This window comes from Gymnoscopelus microlampas, assembly GCF_963454915.1.
Source record: "Gymnoscopelus microlampas genome assembly, chromosome: 4".
Classification (NCBI taxonomy): domain Eukaryota; kingdom Metazoa; phylum Chordata; class Actinopteri; order Myctophiformes; family Myctophidae; genus Gymnoscopelus; species Gymnoscopelus microlampas.
Window position 1 is genome coordinate 56863339 of NC_139941.1, and position 15771 is coordinate 56879109.

At 40.4% G+C, this 15771-nt stretch overlaps 3 protein-coding genes across 3 annotated transcripts in view; all 3 read right to left on the reverse strand.

The window, feature by feature from the left end:
• LOC311043227 (HLA class II histocompatibility antigen, DQ beta 1 chain-like) overlaps positions 1-252 on the reverse strand; it is a gene marked incomplete at its 3' end in the record, with an annotated part of 165661 nt that extends 165409 nt beyond the window's left edge. The window contains exon 1 of the mRNA XM_084054403.1: positions 164-252. The remainder of the gene's footprint in view (positions 1-163) is intronic.
• LOC311044503 (uncharacterized protein) overlaps positions 1-15771 on the reverse strand; it is a 253501-nt gene that overhangs the window by 138116 nt on the left and 99614 nt on the right. The window lies entirely within an intron of this gene.
• LOC311043231 (H-2 class II histocompatibility antigen, I-E beta chain-like) overlaps positions 1-15771 on the reverse strand; it is a gene marked incomplete at its 3' end in the record, with an annotated part of 48768 nt that overhangs the window by 12220 nt on the left and 20777 nt on the right. Inside the window, exon 2 of the mRNA XM_084054407.1 lies at positions 343-451. The remainder of the gene's footprint in view (positions 1-342; positions 452-15771) is intronic.

Below are 15771 nucleotides of genomic sequence, written 5' to 3' on the forward strand. Positions count from 1 at the left end.
GTGTGTGTGTGTGTGTGTGTGTGTGTGTGTGTGTGTGTGTGTGTGTGTGTGTGTGTGTCACAGGTCATTTGTTTGTATTGTGCATTGTTCATATTTGGTTCTATATAATGACAGTATATATAAATGTATATAATACATAATAACATAAATATAATGTACTTACTTCCTGGGATCGCTTTGACATGAAGTACAGAGGAGAGGATGAGGAGGGTGGCTGTAATCTTCATCAACACTGATCAAAACTAAACCGAATTTAACACATGAGAATAAACAGATGAGAATAAACAGATCAGAATCTACAGATCAGAATAAACAGATCAGAATAAACAGATCAGAATAAACACATGTTTACCTCAAGAGAAGTTCTGGAGTCTGAAAGAGAATGAAGGAGGGTCCGTTATATAGTTTAGAAGAATCAGCCAATCAGATTAAAGATATGATGTTGCATCATCTGTTTCCAGAAAGACGACAGTGTGGATTATTGCACATAATCATGTATATAGCTGCTGCTTATGAACCTTATGTCTCCTTATGTACATACTGTACCTTATGAACCTTATGTCTCCTCATGTACATAGTGTACCTTATGCACTTTATGTCTCCTTACGTACATACTGTACCTTATGAACCTTATGTCTCCTTATGTACATACTGTACCTTATGAACCTTAGGTCTAACCTCATGTACATACTGTACCTTATGCAACTTATGTCTAACCTAATGCACATACTGTACCTTATGCACCTTATGTCTAACCTCATGTACTGTATCTTATGCACCTTATGTCTAACCTCATGTACATACTGTACCTTATGTACCTTATGTCTAACGTAGGGGTCATCAATATGTCCGTACACGGACAAATGTGTCAGTGGCAAATTCTTCATTTACACACCATTATAATGTTCTTTCATGCTCTATCATTTCCAATTCCATAGTATAGTGTAAAATAATACCAGTCAGAATTCCTTAGTTTTTGTGTCCACCCCCTCCCCACCCCCCCTTGTGACAAAGTCTTGCCCCCCCTCCTGCAGAGGCTAAAATTGTGTGTGTGTGTGTGTGTGTGTGTGTGTGTGTGTGTGTGTGTGTGTGTGTGTGTGTGTGTGTGTGTGTGTGTGTGTGTGTGTGTGTGTGTGTGTGTGTGTGTGTGTGCGTGCGTGCGCGTGCGCGCGCGTGCGTGCGTGTGTGGTTAAACCACTGAGGCTTCTGACTGGAAACTCGAATATCGAAACTTGAATTTCACTTCCTGATTCACTCAGCAACCAATCAGAATTATTCTTTTATTAAACATCACCTGTTACTATAGAGACATGTTGAACAACCTGAGAGACAGACAGAGTGAGTGAGTGAGTGAGTGAGTGAGTGAGTGAGTGAGTGAGTGAGTGAGTGAGCGAGTGAGTGAGTCCACATCAGTCCAGAAATCCTTTAGACATTTCTATGCATCCAGTAGAATGAATGGTTATCAAAGTGAAAGTGTCAGTTATTAAGTCAGAGATGAGACGTACGGCATGGATTTATACTCAGAGGGCATTTCACTGCATTCAAGTTCAGGAGAGTTTGGAACAGTGGCGTCAGTTCAGCAAAAGCTAAGGTATGGCAGCATGCACGCGACCTCATGCACGCGCGAAATTTTTGTGCGGTTCTGGGCGGGTTGGGTTCGTTTTTTTCCAGTTTCTGGTTACTTTATTTCGGTTTTAGGGTTAGGATTCGGGTTAGGTTAGGGTTATGTTATTTAATTCTTATTTTTGCCTGATTTTCCCGATTTATTATCAAAAAAGTACTTCTTTTTTTTTTCTTCCCTGGAGCCAGGGTATGGCAGCTGCAATAGCCTGCCATACCCAATTGACGCCCCTGGTTTGGAAAGGCATTTATTTTGAACGCTGCCTTTAGGTACCACATGGAAAGCACTAAAGCAGGCGTTTACATTTCTTTCACCATTTAGTAAATATCTGGAGAGAGAGAGAGCACTTTTAGCAGATGGATAAAGGGGCGCGGTCTTGAGCCCCCTTTTGGGCGGGAACCCCATATTTGAAGTTTCTCAGAAAACTTAGGTCAGGATTTAGAAGGTGTTTTTAGAATCGGTCTCAGGTCTAAATGGCTGAGTAGTTCACCCAAAAAAGTACTTATTTTCTATCAATTACACCCCATGAAGCCTTGAATTCGTGGAGATTTATTTGTTTTTGTCTCATTCCTGAGTCAATAATTTGATTACCGGTGGTCTCTCCGGTAGGAGACACAAATTCTCCTACCGGATACATTAGCATCTTTCCACCGGTCATCATATTATTGGCTCCATGAATTCAAGGATAGCAGATCTACAAGCTCACAACGTGTCGTTGTGAGCTGCAATTTTCACTACTTTTGGGGTGACACTCTTGTATGTTGAAGTAGAGCAGGGGTCTTCAACGTTTTCAGCCCAAGGACCCCCTAGTAGAGAGAGAGACGAAGCAGGGACCCCTTAGCTGAGAGAGAGACGAAGCAGGGACCCCCATACATTGCATACAATTATGTTGCAGATTAAACTTTTCAATAGATTTCATAGATAGCTTCATTAACTATCATCAGTGTTGTGTAAATTAATATTTTTTGTTCATTTCAGACATTTAACCACTTAAACCTTCAATAGTTGGTACTTGATTTTATTCTTTTTCCCTCTACGCTAAACCCCTTTGCCGAAAATAGCAGATCTACAAGCTCACAACGCCTCGCAGCGCGAGGCGTTGTGAGCTTGTAGATCTGCTATTTTCAGCTAATGTTCATCAGAATAGAGATGCTATGGGTTAAAGTGGTTAAAATGTAAAAATAATAATCCTATCACAAAGATTTGGCAGACCCCCTGGAGTAACTCTGAGGACCCCCTAGGGGTCCCGGACCCCTGTTGAAGACCCCTGAAGTAGCGCATTAATTTACGAAAAAGAAAACACTTGAACATTTTAAATATGGAGATACAAGTTATTATAATAAACATGTTACAGCTTTGTGAAATAATAAGACCCACTACTCTTCAGTTATTATTGACACACACACACACACACACACACACACACACACACACACACACACACACACACACACACACACACACACACACACACTCACACACACACACACACACACACACACACACACACACACAGTGACGGCCCGAAATGGTCCGCGAGCCTCCTGTGTGAAGTGTGGAGGACGAGGAAGTCAGACCCTCGTCACTCACAGTGTTTGTACCGTATCGTTTTAGACCGTAAACAAGTGTTCGTAGCCCTCCGTGAAGTGGACGTTAATCCCACGACAGAAGGAGACACTTACCCCCCCTATCTGACCCTGAACAACGTGTGATTCACCGCATTCTGGTCGTTCCTGCTGGAACAACAAACAAATGGTTTGTTGACACTGACACGCAGGGAAACGTTCCAGATCACCTCCGCTGCGGCGCTGCCTGCCTTACTGGTATTTAATTTGTCCTTTGAGCTCATAGACCTACTCTTGTTTTGGGGAGAGTGAACTTTATTATGATTTGTTTGTTTATTATTTGGGGAATCTAAAAAGCTGCTGATCTACTCGGTGAAGTGGAATGAACATTAAAGGGATATTTCACTTTCAAAAAAACTTTGGGTCATTTTATCGTCTACTCAGGCTTTTGTGAACCCCCCAGGCAGTTTTTAAGTTGCTCGATTCAATATAATATTTGATATACATTTTATCAGACACGCCCCTAGCCCCTTTCGGGACCCTGTTTACCTTTTTTGTATTTGGGAAGGTGGTATCCAGGGTCCCTTGTCGCTCAAAGCACTCTCTCTTAAAGTCGCGGGTACCACTGTCTCGTCTCGGGCTAATAGCTCGTCGCTTAGAAGTTGCAGAGATTTCTCAAAGGTACCAAAAAAAGCAATACTAACGCACGTTTAATCTGCATTAATGCGCTCGGATCGGCGATGCCGTTTAACATTTTTAATAATTTAGTTGATTGATTGATTGATTGATGTACTTTATTTAGTAAGACATGAGAACAGTACATGGCAGTACATAACAGTATATGGAAGTACAAATTCGCAATACAAGGTCTACTAAACTGGATAGCTCAGTTAAGCACGTAGCTTGTTTAAGATGAGATCCCCATGCACACAAATCATGTTGACATATAAGAGACAGACAGATATACACACTACTATACAGAATGTCATACAATCAGTTTACAGGTTACTGGTATGAAGTATGAAGGGTGAAAAATATGTACAAAAAAGAAAGAGAGGGGGGGGGGGGGGGTAGGTTAGGTTAGGACATGGGGTAGGTTAGGACTTGGACAGGGGCCATTTTTGAATTGCAGCCTCCTGAAGGTGTATCTTTAGGGCATTTTTGAAAGTAAGTAGGGTTTTACACTCCTTTACTCCTTTTGGTAGGGCATTCCACATTTTAGATGAATAGCATGAGAAAGAGTTCATTCCCTTTGTTGTGCCAAATCTGGGTTGAACATGGTTTGTGGAGCTGCCTCTGGTGTTATGATCATGGACTTGATTAACATTTTGGTAGTATAACTTAAGCTCCTCTCTCACATTCTGCTCCACTTCCCATGTCCCGCCTCCCCGCGGTGACTGACAAGCTGCGCGTCCTACGCATACCTCTATGGTCCTACGGTACTGCCTGATTGGGGAGCTCCTACATGCTTGCATGACAATCACAACGCGGGGAGGCGGGACATGGGAAGTGGAGCAGAGTGTGAGAGAGGAGCTTAAGCTTTACTAAATTATTAAAAATGTTAAACGGCATCGCCGATCCGGCGCATTAATGCACATTAACCGTGCGTTAGTATTGCTCTTTTTGGTACCTTTGAGAAATCTCTGCAACTTCTAAGCGACGAGCTATTAGCCCGAGACGAGACAGTGGTACCCGCGACTTTAAGAGAGAGTGCTTTGAGCGACAAGGGACCCTGGATACCGCCTTCCCAAATACAAAAAAGGTAAACAGGCTAACACGCCCCCTTCCTATACAAACCCATTTTAACTTCAAACTCCATTTTTAACATGTTAGATTCATCAAAAAACACCCGTCCTTGGTTCTGGTGACTCACCATGCCCTCGTAATGCGTGAGGGGGCCGTGTTCTTTCCATAACCTTTTTCATTTATTTTTTGGGAAAATGAAAAAAATTAAATACAATAAAAAAATGTAATAAAATAAATGAAAAAAGTAATCGAAAAAAACACGGCCCCTCACGTATTAGGAGGACAGGGTGAGTCACCAGAACCAAGGACGGTTGTTTTTGATGAATCTAACATTTAGTTTGAAGTTATAATGGGTTTGTATAGGAAGGGGGCGTGTCTGATAAAATGAATATCAAATATCTAAATAGTGAATCAAGCAGCTTAAAAACTGTCAGGAGGGCTCACAAAAGCCTGAGTAGATAATAAAATGACCCAAAGTTGTTTTGAAAGTGAAATATCCCTTTAACGTTGCGTTGCGTGCTGCGTGCGTATTCAGGACCGGGCACGGACTATTAAAGTTAAATTGTGAAGGAAGTGAATTGTGAGCTGTTGTGAACTGGGTTACAAACGTAACCTTGGTGTGGTGATTTTGTGAATTATATATTTTTTCCTTTTTTTATTTATTTTTGAACATGTTGATCAACTTGTTGGCTTTTGGTTTATTTTTGCATGTGATGAACTGAGTTTGATGAACTGAACTGCTTTGTTGGTTGAACCTAACTTTCATTCACTAAAATAATTGCAACTGAACTTAAAACTTGTGTTGGTTTATTCTCAATTACAAGGGTTTATATTTCATATGTAAGTCCTTTGTGTGGTTTCCCTAGTGGTTAAAACTCAGATGAGGAATAACTCACTATAATACCAAAAAAAGGAGGAATAAGGAATATTATTTCTCTGGTAGACAGAGTCTACCTGGCACTCCTACGAATACAAATTAACCAATTCAGTGGAAACCGTTACTTATTACCGTTACGTTATTTTCTTGTAGGCCCTATGATGAAGTAGAGCATTAATTTATGAAAAAGAAAACACATGAAAAGTTTAAATGTGGAGATGCAAGGTTATTATAATAAACATTTCACAGCTTTGTGAAATAATACGACCCACTCTTCAGTTATTATTGACACACACACACACACACACACACACACACACACACACACACACACACACACACACACACACACACACACACACACACACACACACACACACACACAGTGTTGTACAGTATACCAGATATATAAATGTTTTATTAGAAAGAAACAGGATGTTAAGTACACAACATAAAACATGATGTGAACCTTTAGTACTGCAGTGAAAACACACTTCATTATTGTTACGTTTTTAGTTGAGATATATAAATATATGTATGGTCTCTGTCCAGAGGAAACCTCATTATGTCCAACATTTTTCAGGATTCAAAATCAAAATCATCAAAAGTAGCAGATCTACAAGCTCAGACGCATTTGGAGCTTGTAGATCTGCTACGTTAAATGCTTTTGTGTGACGCTGTATAATCAAGGACATTAATTTACGGAAAAAAACATAAAAAGTTAGAATAGAGGTTTCAGCCTGACAGCAACGATATCGTTCCTAAAGGCCAGTAAGTGAACCACGATCAAAATTCATGACGTTCAGCCAAATGTGTTAATAAAGCATCACAATAATTTCAACCACTTCATCCATATTTTATACGTTGGCTATGCATGGGGATGATTGACTGGTAGCTGGTCATTATTAAAAAATAAATCCCGACACGGAGCTGAGGTGCATAATCACCCTCAGACACCCTGTCTTTATTTTTCAATAATGACCAACTACCAGTCAAATATCCCACTTATTACACGGCTACTTAATAAATGAATTAATACATTGACCCAAATGTAATAAGTATTTCTTTGATTACGGCAATTAAAGTATTCCATAAGTGTTGCGGTGGGCGGACACGGTCGACTCGGAAAACAAAGAAGTTGATCAAATAGAATGCATGTTTGGTTACTGCATCGTCTATTTCTCGCTTCAAATGTTTTCAAAAACGTTCTTGAGAGCAACGTTTAGTTGTAAATGACATGGTGTGTTTGTTTACATGGCTGTCATGTTGGATACAGCATAACATCCAGCAGCGCAGGTTGATATGAGCAGGTGCTCTGAGTCTTTGATTAGACAGAGGTCTGTTATAGTGCTCATCGGTTATTATCCAGAAATAACACACAGCTGAATTCAACGATTGACCGTTGAAGCCGTGTAATAACCAAAAAATAGCAGATCTATAAGCTCACAGTGCGTCACTTCGTGCCACGCTGCAAAGTTGTGCATCTGCAATTTTCTTTTACATAAATACTCTCTTCTGGAGGTCCCTGGTACAAAATATTTGAGATGGGGGTCCGCGTCCAAATAACATCAATTTGGGGTGTCCTTGACTTGAAAAGGTTTGAGAGGCAGTGCTATAAAACATTCATGTTGGTCCATATCTTCATAGTTTGTTCAGTCCGTGGTTTCCTGGTTGTCTGGACACAGCTCTGTAACACAGAGACAAACAGAGCAGTGGTGGAAAATACTCACAGGGTTAGGGCTTTTTACTTAAGTGAAAGTTTAAAAGAGTAAAAGTACAAATGTATTGGTAGCAAAATGTACTTAAAGTACCAAAAGTAGAAAGCACTCGTTATGCAGAATGTGTATAAAACATTTTTATACTGGTGCTACATATACCTCTATGGTAATACAATGCAGTAGTGGTGCCCTCTTGTGGCTACTTCTGTAACGTACACATGGCCTGATGAAGGCCCACAATGTTTGTTTTTCTGTCTTCTTTTATGCCAGGAGTTCTCGACCATATCAGGCAGCAACCCCCCCAAATAATCATATGTGAACTGGGGACCCCCCAAAATAATCATATGTGAACTGGGGACCCCACACCCTGACAAGCACTTGGAATTGTAGAAGTTGAGGCATTACATTTAGTTTGACTTGGTTCCACAAAAACATATTTTCAAAAATGTTGCCTGTGTGTGTGTGTGTGTGTGTGTGTGTGTGTGTGTGTGTGTGTGTGTGTGTGTGTGTGTGTGTGTGTGTGTGTGTGTGTGTGTGTGTGTGTGTGTGTGTGTGTGTGTGTGTGTGTGTGTGTGTGTGTGTGTGTGTGTGTCAGACCTGTATCTCCATCAGAGCTGTGGTAGTTCTGTGGGAAGTTGAGACAGACGACCTGCTTCTTAAAAACCTCCACGTCCTTGGGCTCCATGGTTCCTGTCCGCGCTGAGAGGGAATTCATGTTCTAGTTAAACAGACTGTCCTCACTGAGAGGGAATTCATGTTATAGTTAAACAGACTGTCCGCGCTGAGAGGGAATTCATGTTATAGTTAAACAGACTGTCCGCACTGAGAGGGAATTCATGTTATAGTTAAACAGACTGTCCTCGCTGAGAGGGAATTCATGTTATAGTTAAACAGACTGTCTGCGCTGAGAGGGAATTCATGTTCTAGTTAAACAGACTGTCCGCGCTGAGAGGGAATTCATGTTACAGTTAAACAGACTGTCCTCACTGAGAGGGAATTCATGTTATAGTTAAACAGACTGTCAGCGCTGAGAGCGAATTCATGTTATAGTTAAACAGACTGTCCGCGCTGAGAGGGAATTCATGTTATAGTTAAACAGACGGACACTTCAAAATAACCAATAGTCACATGCTCGGGTGGTGCAGCGGTAAAAGTCTCTGCCCCCCACCACCACGGAGGTTGTGGGTTCGAAATCCGGCTTTGCCGGGCGTCTTCGCAAACACAATGAACCCGTGTTCGGGTAGCTCAGTCAGTTGCGCTTCGAGCCTTTGGACCACAAGGTCATGGGTTTGATCCCTTACTAAAAACTTACTGAACTGCAGGATGTATCTCCCGGTAACGTCTCCGTTCCTGAAGGTGTCGGTCCACAGCAGACAGTCGTCACAGGACTGCAGGATGTGACCCTTGTGGTCCGACAGGTTCTCTGGGGGGGTCAAAGGTCACACCATGGATTTGATGAGTGGAAAACTATTCACCATCCATTCACTCTAATCTGTCACTATGTAGACTATAGACACATTATGACAACCTTCTATGTTGGGCTCCTTCAAACTAATCTGATTTGAATCCTAGTTGCAACCCTTTCCTGTCACATGTAAGCCATATTGTACTGTAGGCCTACTTGTACTTTGGGTTCCCCTCTCCTGTTTTTAATCTGTGTAGATTACCCCCTCATTGCTTTTAACATGTTTTATATTTGCTTAATGCCTAGTAGGCCCTATAATATGTGTCTGTGGTTGTAGGCCCTATAATATGTGTATGTGGTTGTAGGCTCTATAATATGTGTATGTGGTTGTAGGCTCTATAATATGTGTATGTGGTTGTAGGCTCTATAATATGTGTATGTGGTTGTAGGCTCTATAATGTGTGTATGTGGTTGTAGGCTCTATAATATGTGTATGTGGTTGTAGGCTCTATAATATGTGCATGTGGTTGTAGGCCCTATAATATGTGTATGTGGTTGTAGGCCCTATAATATGTGTATGTGGTTGAGTGACTTACTTTCTCCTTTCTCTTGTGGTCTTCCAGAGGGTACTGGTGACAGGATGTCCCGCCCCCCTAGGGTGCAGCAGTATAGGACATGGTGTTGTGGGTAAATGCAGAGACATGCAGCTTTATCTAGACCAGTGCTTCTCAACCTTTTCAGGCCACAACGCGACCCCCCCCAAAATAATCATATTTGAACTGGAGACCCCCCCAAAATAATCATATTTGAACTGGAGACCCCCCCCAAAATAATCATATTTGAACTGGAGACCCCCCCAAAATAATCATATTTGAACTGGAGACCCCCTCAAAATAATCATATTTGAACTGGGGACCCCGCACCCTGATAAGCACTTGGAACATAGGAGTTGAGGCATTACTTTTTGACTCGGTTCCACAGATAAATATTGTGAAAATAGCAGATCTACAAGCTCACAACGCGTTGTGAGCTTGTAGATCTGCTATTTTCAAAGGTTTTGCCTCTTTCTTATATTATTTGACAATTTGGCCAATGTTTGACCAATTTGTTTTTTTTTGGTATTTATTTGTATTCTTAGGTATTTTTATTTTAGGTATTTCACTTCACTGGGGGTCCAGACCCACAGGTTGAGAACCACTGATCTAGAGCTCTGGCCTGTATCAGATAATGTCTCTTTGTTTTGTTACACAAATGTTTTGTATATGTTTTTAACATGTTTCTTGTATATTAGTGTTATCCATACACCTTTCATCACACAGATGATGAAAAGTGTATGGGGGGGGGTTATACACCTCTATGACTTCAAAAAGACACTGAGGTGCCAGGCCATTCAATGATTTAAAAACAAACAATAACATCTTAAAATCAATTCTGAAGTGAACTGGGATCCAGTGAAGTGAAGCCAGAATGGGTGTCATGTGGTCATGCTTGCGGGTTCCCGTTAGGAGACGTGCCGCAGCGTTTTGGACTAGCTGTAAACGTGCATTATGGAGGCTTTGTTTAAGCCAACATAAAGTGCATTACAGTAGTCCAAGCGTGTGGTGATAAAAGCATGAATGGCACGCTCTAAATCATTAAAAGAAAGCACAGACTTAGATGATAAAAGCTGGACCTTACCACAGCATTTATCTGTTTATCACGTTTGAGCACATTGTCAAATTTGACGCCAAGATTTGAGACAACGGATTTAACATAAGGCTGCAGGGAACCAAGGTCAGAGGGAACAACACCAGGACCACTAGGCCCAAATACTATAACCTCTGTTTTACTCTCATTTACGCTTAGAAAGTTAAGAGCCATCCAAGCTTTAATGGCGTACAGACAGACAGACAGACAGACAGACAGACAGACAGACAGACAGACACTTACTGTGAAACATGGTTGCCACTCCGGAGACGGTGGCGTTTGCTTCACCGTAGATACAGTATACAGCGATTACTGAGAAACAGGAATCACATGTTAACTCATACATGTGACAACAAACTGATCATACAGTTTACATGTCAAAGTGATAGATTATTCACTTTATTACAAGCCAGATGCTGTCAGACCAAGGGCCCAGCTTCCTGCTTTGAAATTGAGTCTATATAGGAAGTGACAGTTCATAATGAATGGCCTGTAGTTTCACTGTTTTACCCCTGCTGGTGTCAGAAAGATTTTTTTCTCCATTCAACTGGGTGGGTTTTTGGACGAAGTTTAGTCATGATTTTCTCACCTTAATAAACATTGTCATAAATACTATATGCTTCCAGTCGCTAATTTAAAGTCTTCTTTCAATCATCATGATATGTGTTTTGGTAAATTATGGTCCACTTTATTTTAAAATTGACGATAAAGTAGGGTATGACCTAGGAGGGGCGGGATGATTTGATTGACAAGCCACACAACCAATAGCATTCATTCCCCGCCCCAGCTCTTGATTGACAAGCTACCCAACCAATAGCATTCTTTTAGGGATTGATTTCCGGTTCCTGTTCCCGGTGTCTTTATGGCATATATTAAAGATGGCGGATTTCAAATCCCTGAACAATTGGCTTCATTTTCGGTCCGTAGAAACCAGAGGTGTGGCCTTAGTCCATTCTTTTTATACAGTCTATGGTTAAGACATACGAGCAATTACAAGCATAGACGGATGTGAAAGTGAAAAGTGAAAATGGGCCCTGTGCACAAAATCGTCCTACAGTAGGCTATTATTACGTCCTTCTGAGGATATAGGCTATGATGCAACATTGTTTAAGGATATAACCGATATAAGCACAGGAGCTCTTCTTCACGTTGTGGGTTTTTAACCACAGGACTTCAGCAGGAGATTAGAGATAGGTAACTCCCATTAAACACCAGCCGTTATACATTCATGTTAAAGCATTCATCAATCACTCCATAAACGTTCACATTATCTCTCATGGACGTGCATGGTGTCACGGCCCGGGGACAGCACTGTGTTTTATGTGTAAAATAAGCAGCAGTCAGGTCTCCACAGAGCGCGCACTGAGCACACAATGGGTTAAATGAATATACAAAACGTGTTCCATTCAGGACCATGTGATGGTATCATTCTTCACAAAGAACAGAATATGGTAATAATCCCACTGACAAACACTGTAGGACTGCAGATTACACTGTCTGCCAAAACGCACATTATTCTAAGGAGAGAGATAACGTTACGTTACGCACTGGGAGGCAAAGGAAACCCTGACAAATGACTTGAATTCAATGAGAGCCAGGTGGTTTATTTCATGATCCTCTTTAAACCCAGCACCCCGACAGCTGATGTGTTCATTCTATCAGCATTCTATAATAAAACATCAATAAGGTAGGAAGGTTTGTGCTCTTGACAGAAAAGGCTTTACCAAAAGTTACAGCCAGGTGTGAGATGCCAGCAATGAAGTCCAGAGACAATAGAATATCTAGTGTCAGTGTGTGAGCCTCCTCTTGTTTCTATAATTCAATAATCATCATTTAATAGTGAGTAGTTTTGGGACAGTGTGCGCTCCAGGTGGAGAGCTGCTCATTGGACAGGAGCCAGCCGGTGATGCCCTGCGTCTCTGGTGGTTCTGAAGTAGACTAGCCTATGGTAGTTTGTCTGTAAACCATCTATACAGTTAGACGTATAGATTACAGTGGTGGAAAAAAGTACTGTTTTACTTGAGTAAAAGTACAAAAGTAGTGGCATCAAAATGTACTTAAATTACCAAAAGTAAAAGTACAAAAATGTTTGAAAATAGCAGATCTACAAGCTCCCAACACGTCGCGATGCGACGCGTTGTGAGCTTGTAGATCTGCTATTTTCAAATAGCCTAGGTATAAAATAGGGATAAAGTGGTTAATGTATGTTTCATAATGTCATAATGTATATCTGTAAAGTAACTAGTAACTAAAGTTTTCAAATAATTGTAGTGGAGTAAAAGTATAATATTTGCCTCTGAGATGTAGTGGAGTAAAAGTATAATATTTGCCTCTGAGATGTAGTGGAGTAAAAGTATAATATTTGCCTCTGAGATGTAGTGGAGTAGAAGTAGAAGTATTGTAAATTGTAAATAGTGGGTTTGGTGAGACCTTGTGGAAGTCAAAGTGACTCAATGTGACACAATGTTTCTCCTTCTTTTATTGATATTCAAACCAAGCAAATGACACCCACAATCTAACGGCTAAACTTCAAACCATTCATGGTCAGGGGTGCAGATCCCAGGGAGAAAGAGGGGACATGTCTGACACAATAAAGTATTTAGAAAGAAATTATATCATTTAAAATACATATTTCAAGGTTTTGTTTTTGCCACCTGTGTGTCCTGATCATCAACAACTGCCAAATAAATACATCCACAAGCTTCATCATCATCTTCATCATCATCACTTGTCCACAGAGCTGTTAACTAGAGAAGTTCAGCCAATATGAACGGATAGAAACACAACAGTGGAGCTGAAAAACGGAAAGATAAATAATACTGACCAAGGAATATCTAAACTGTCTGAATTAGACACTTATTTTGTTCTTTACTTTAGTAAAGTTTGAACGACCTTTGTTATTGTTGACATTAGTTTGTTTCATATATTGAACATGGATTTGGTGTTTATTTAATGCTAAATGTCAGACAAACTGTAATCATTGTGAACATTATTAGTTTGTTTAAAATCCAAGTGTTAACTCTATGTTGGTGATATTATTGATGTTCCCTCCAGAAAGTCATTTCTTGTGGTTCCTCCTTAAATTAAGATCTGCTTGCCTGCTCATGATTACATATTGCAAATGATTACATAATTATTACATTAACCATCAATCATTACTTAACATAAATGATTGCATGTCATCAGTGTTTCCCATTCATTTCCTAGACTATGGCAGCCCACCATTGTCTAATTTGGGTGGACCCATCACCCCAGACCCCTAGAGGGTCTAGGTCCACCCATCACCCCAGACCCCTAGAGGGTCTAGGTCCACCCATCACCCCAGACCCCTAGAGGGTCTAGGTCCACCCATCACCCCAGACCCCTAGAGGATCAGGTCCACCCATGGACTGATTTCATAATGAGCATAACACATTAATTATCACACATTATAAAAGATTACATAATAAATGACTTATGGTCAATTATGAAATAATAAAACCTTTTTCAAAAACATGGCTGACTGACTTCCATTCAGATGGAATATTAATATTTATGTTATGAAGAACTCTGACCTTTAACCTCACTAAAACTATGTCTACAAAGTAACCTAACCCTAACCTCACCTCAAAACCACGTCGACCTGGGCGAAACACCGGAAAAAGTCTCCACACTAATTATCGTTAGCCTTGGCTAGCCAATTAGCATTTTTTTGTTTAAAAGACACATCTGTGAAAAAGGTTGATGTCATCATTGTGCTGCTGTTATGATTATTTAAAAGGTTGATGATGTCATCATTGTGCTGCTGTTATGATTATTTAAAAGGTTGATGATGTCATCATTGTGCTGCTGTTATGATTATTTAAAAGGTTGATGATGTCATCATTGTGCTGCTGTTATGATTATTTAAAAGCTGAATGGACACACATGTATTGCCTCCTCTCTCCACCAGAGGGCAGCGATGACTCTCTGCTTCTCTGAAAACACACCCAGGTGTTCTGTGAAAAGACAATAAACCAATAAGAATCAGAATGTATTAACTGTGTGAACATGTTAACACTTTAGAATAACCTTCCCTTGTGATAGTAAATTGATCATTCATAAACTATTAGTTAATGTGTTATTTATAACTTGTTAAACATGTGTTAATGATTTAATGATAAAACTATGCTTTAAATAGTTAATAGATCATGAACAAGTTATTAGTAAACTAGTTAAAAACCTAACCTCCCAGCAGCCTCCCTGCAACTACAGTAACCATCAAAGTAGAAACAACTCAGTCCATTCAAACAACATTTGACCAATACTTTGTCAATAGTGTATCTTAGTAGGAAGGGCAGCTCAGTTGGTAGAACACTCTCCTTTGGACCACAAGGTTCTGTCTTTGATCCTGATAGTGATGGAATGATCAGTGTTTTCAATGAACTGAATCATTGGGTTCAGTTCACTGAAATGTTGTGTTCAATGAACTGAATCATTGGGTTCAGTTCACTGACATGTTGTGTTCAATGAACTGAATCATTGGGTTCAGTTCACTGACATGTTGTGTTCAATGAACTGAATCATTGGGTTCAGTTCACTGAAATGTTGTGTTCAATGAACTGAATCATTGGGTTCAGTTCACTGAAATGTTGTGTTCAATGAACTGAATCATTGGGTTCAGTTCACTGAAATGTTGTGTTCAAATGATTGGTTCAGAGTTTGGCTGCATTGTGTCGTCTCTTCACTTCCTGACTGAATCACCTGAACGTCCTCTCAGGCTATGGGATCTAGGGCCCTATCTTAAAATGTTTTTCAAAATAGTAAAAAATGGCAAAAATAAAGTGTATGGGTAAGGGGGTGTGGAAGATAGGGCCACTAAACTCCTCTACCTCAACTTCCTCTCAGGCTATGGGATCTAAACTCATGCAGGCTGTCACACTACTGTCTACATGACAGCAGTGTGACAAACATGTTCATTGATGATGAATGGTATACCCCCCCCCCCCCCCCCCATGGTCCAAACTACACAGTTTACCAAGAGGACCCCCCCCCCCCCATCTGACCACATTGTCATCAGTGTTGTCTGATACAACAAATCATTTGATTATTAGATTCATTATTATAATAAATGAAGCAGAAGACACATGATAATGTGAATTCAAGCGACCAGGATGGTTTACCAGGCTAGTTGT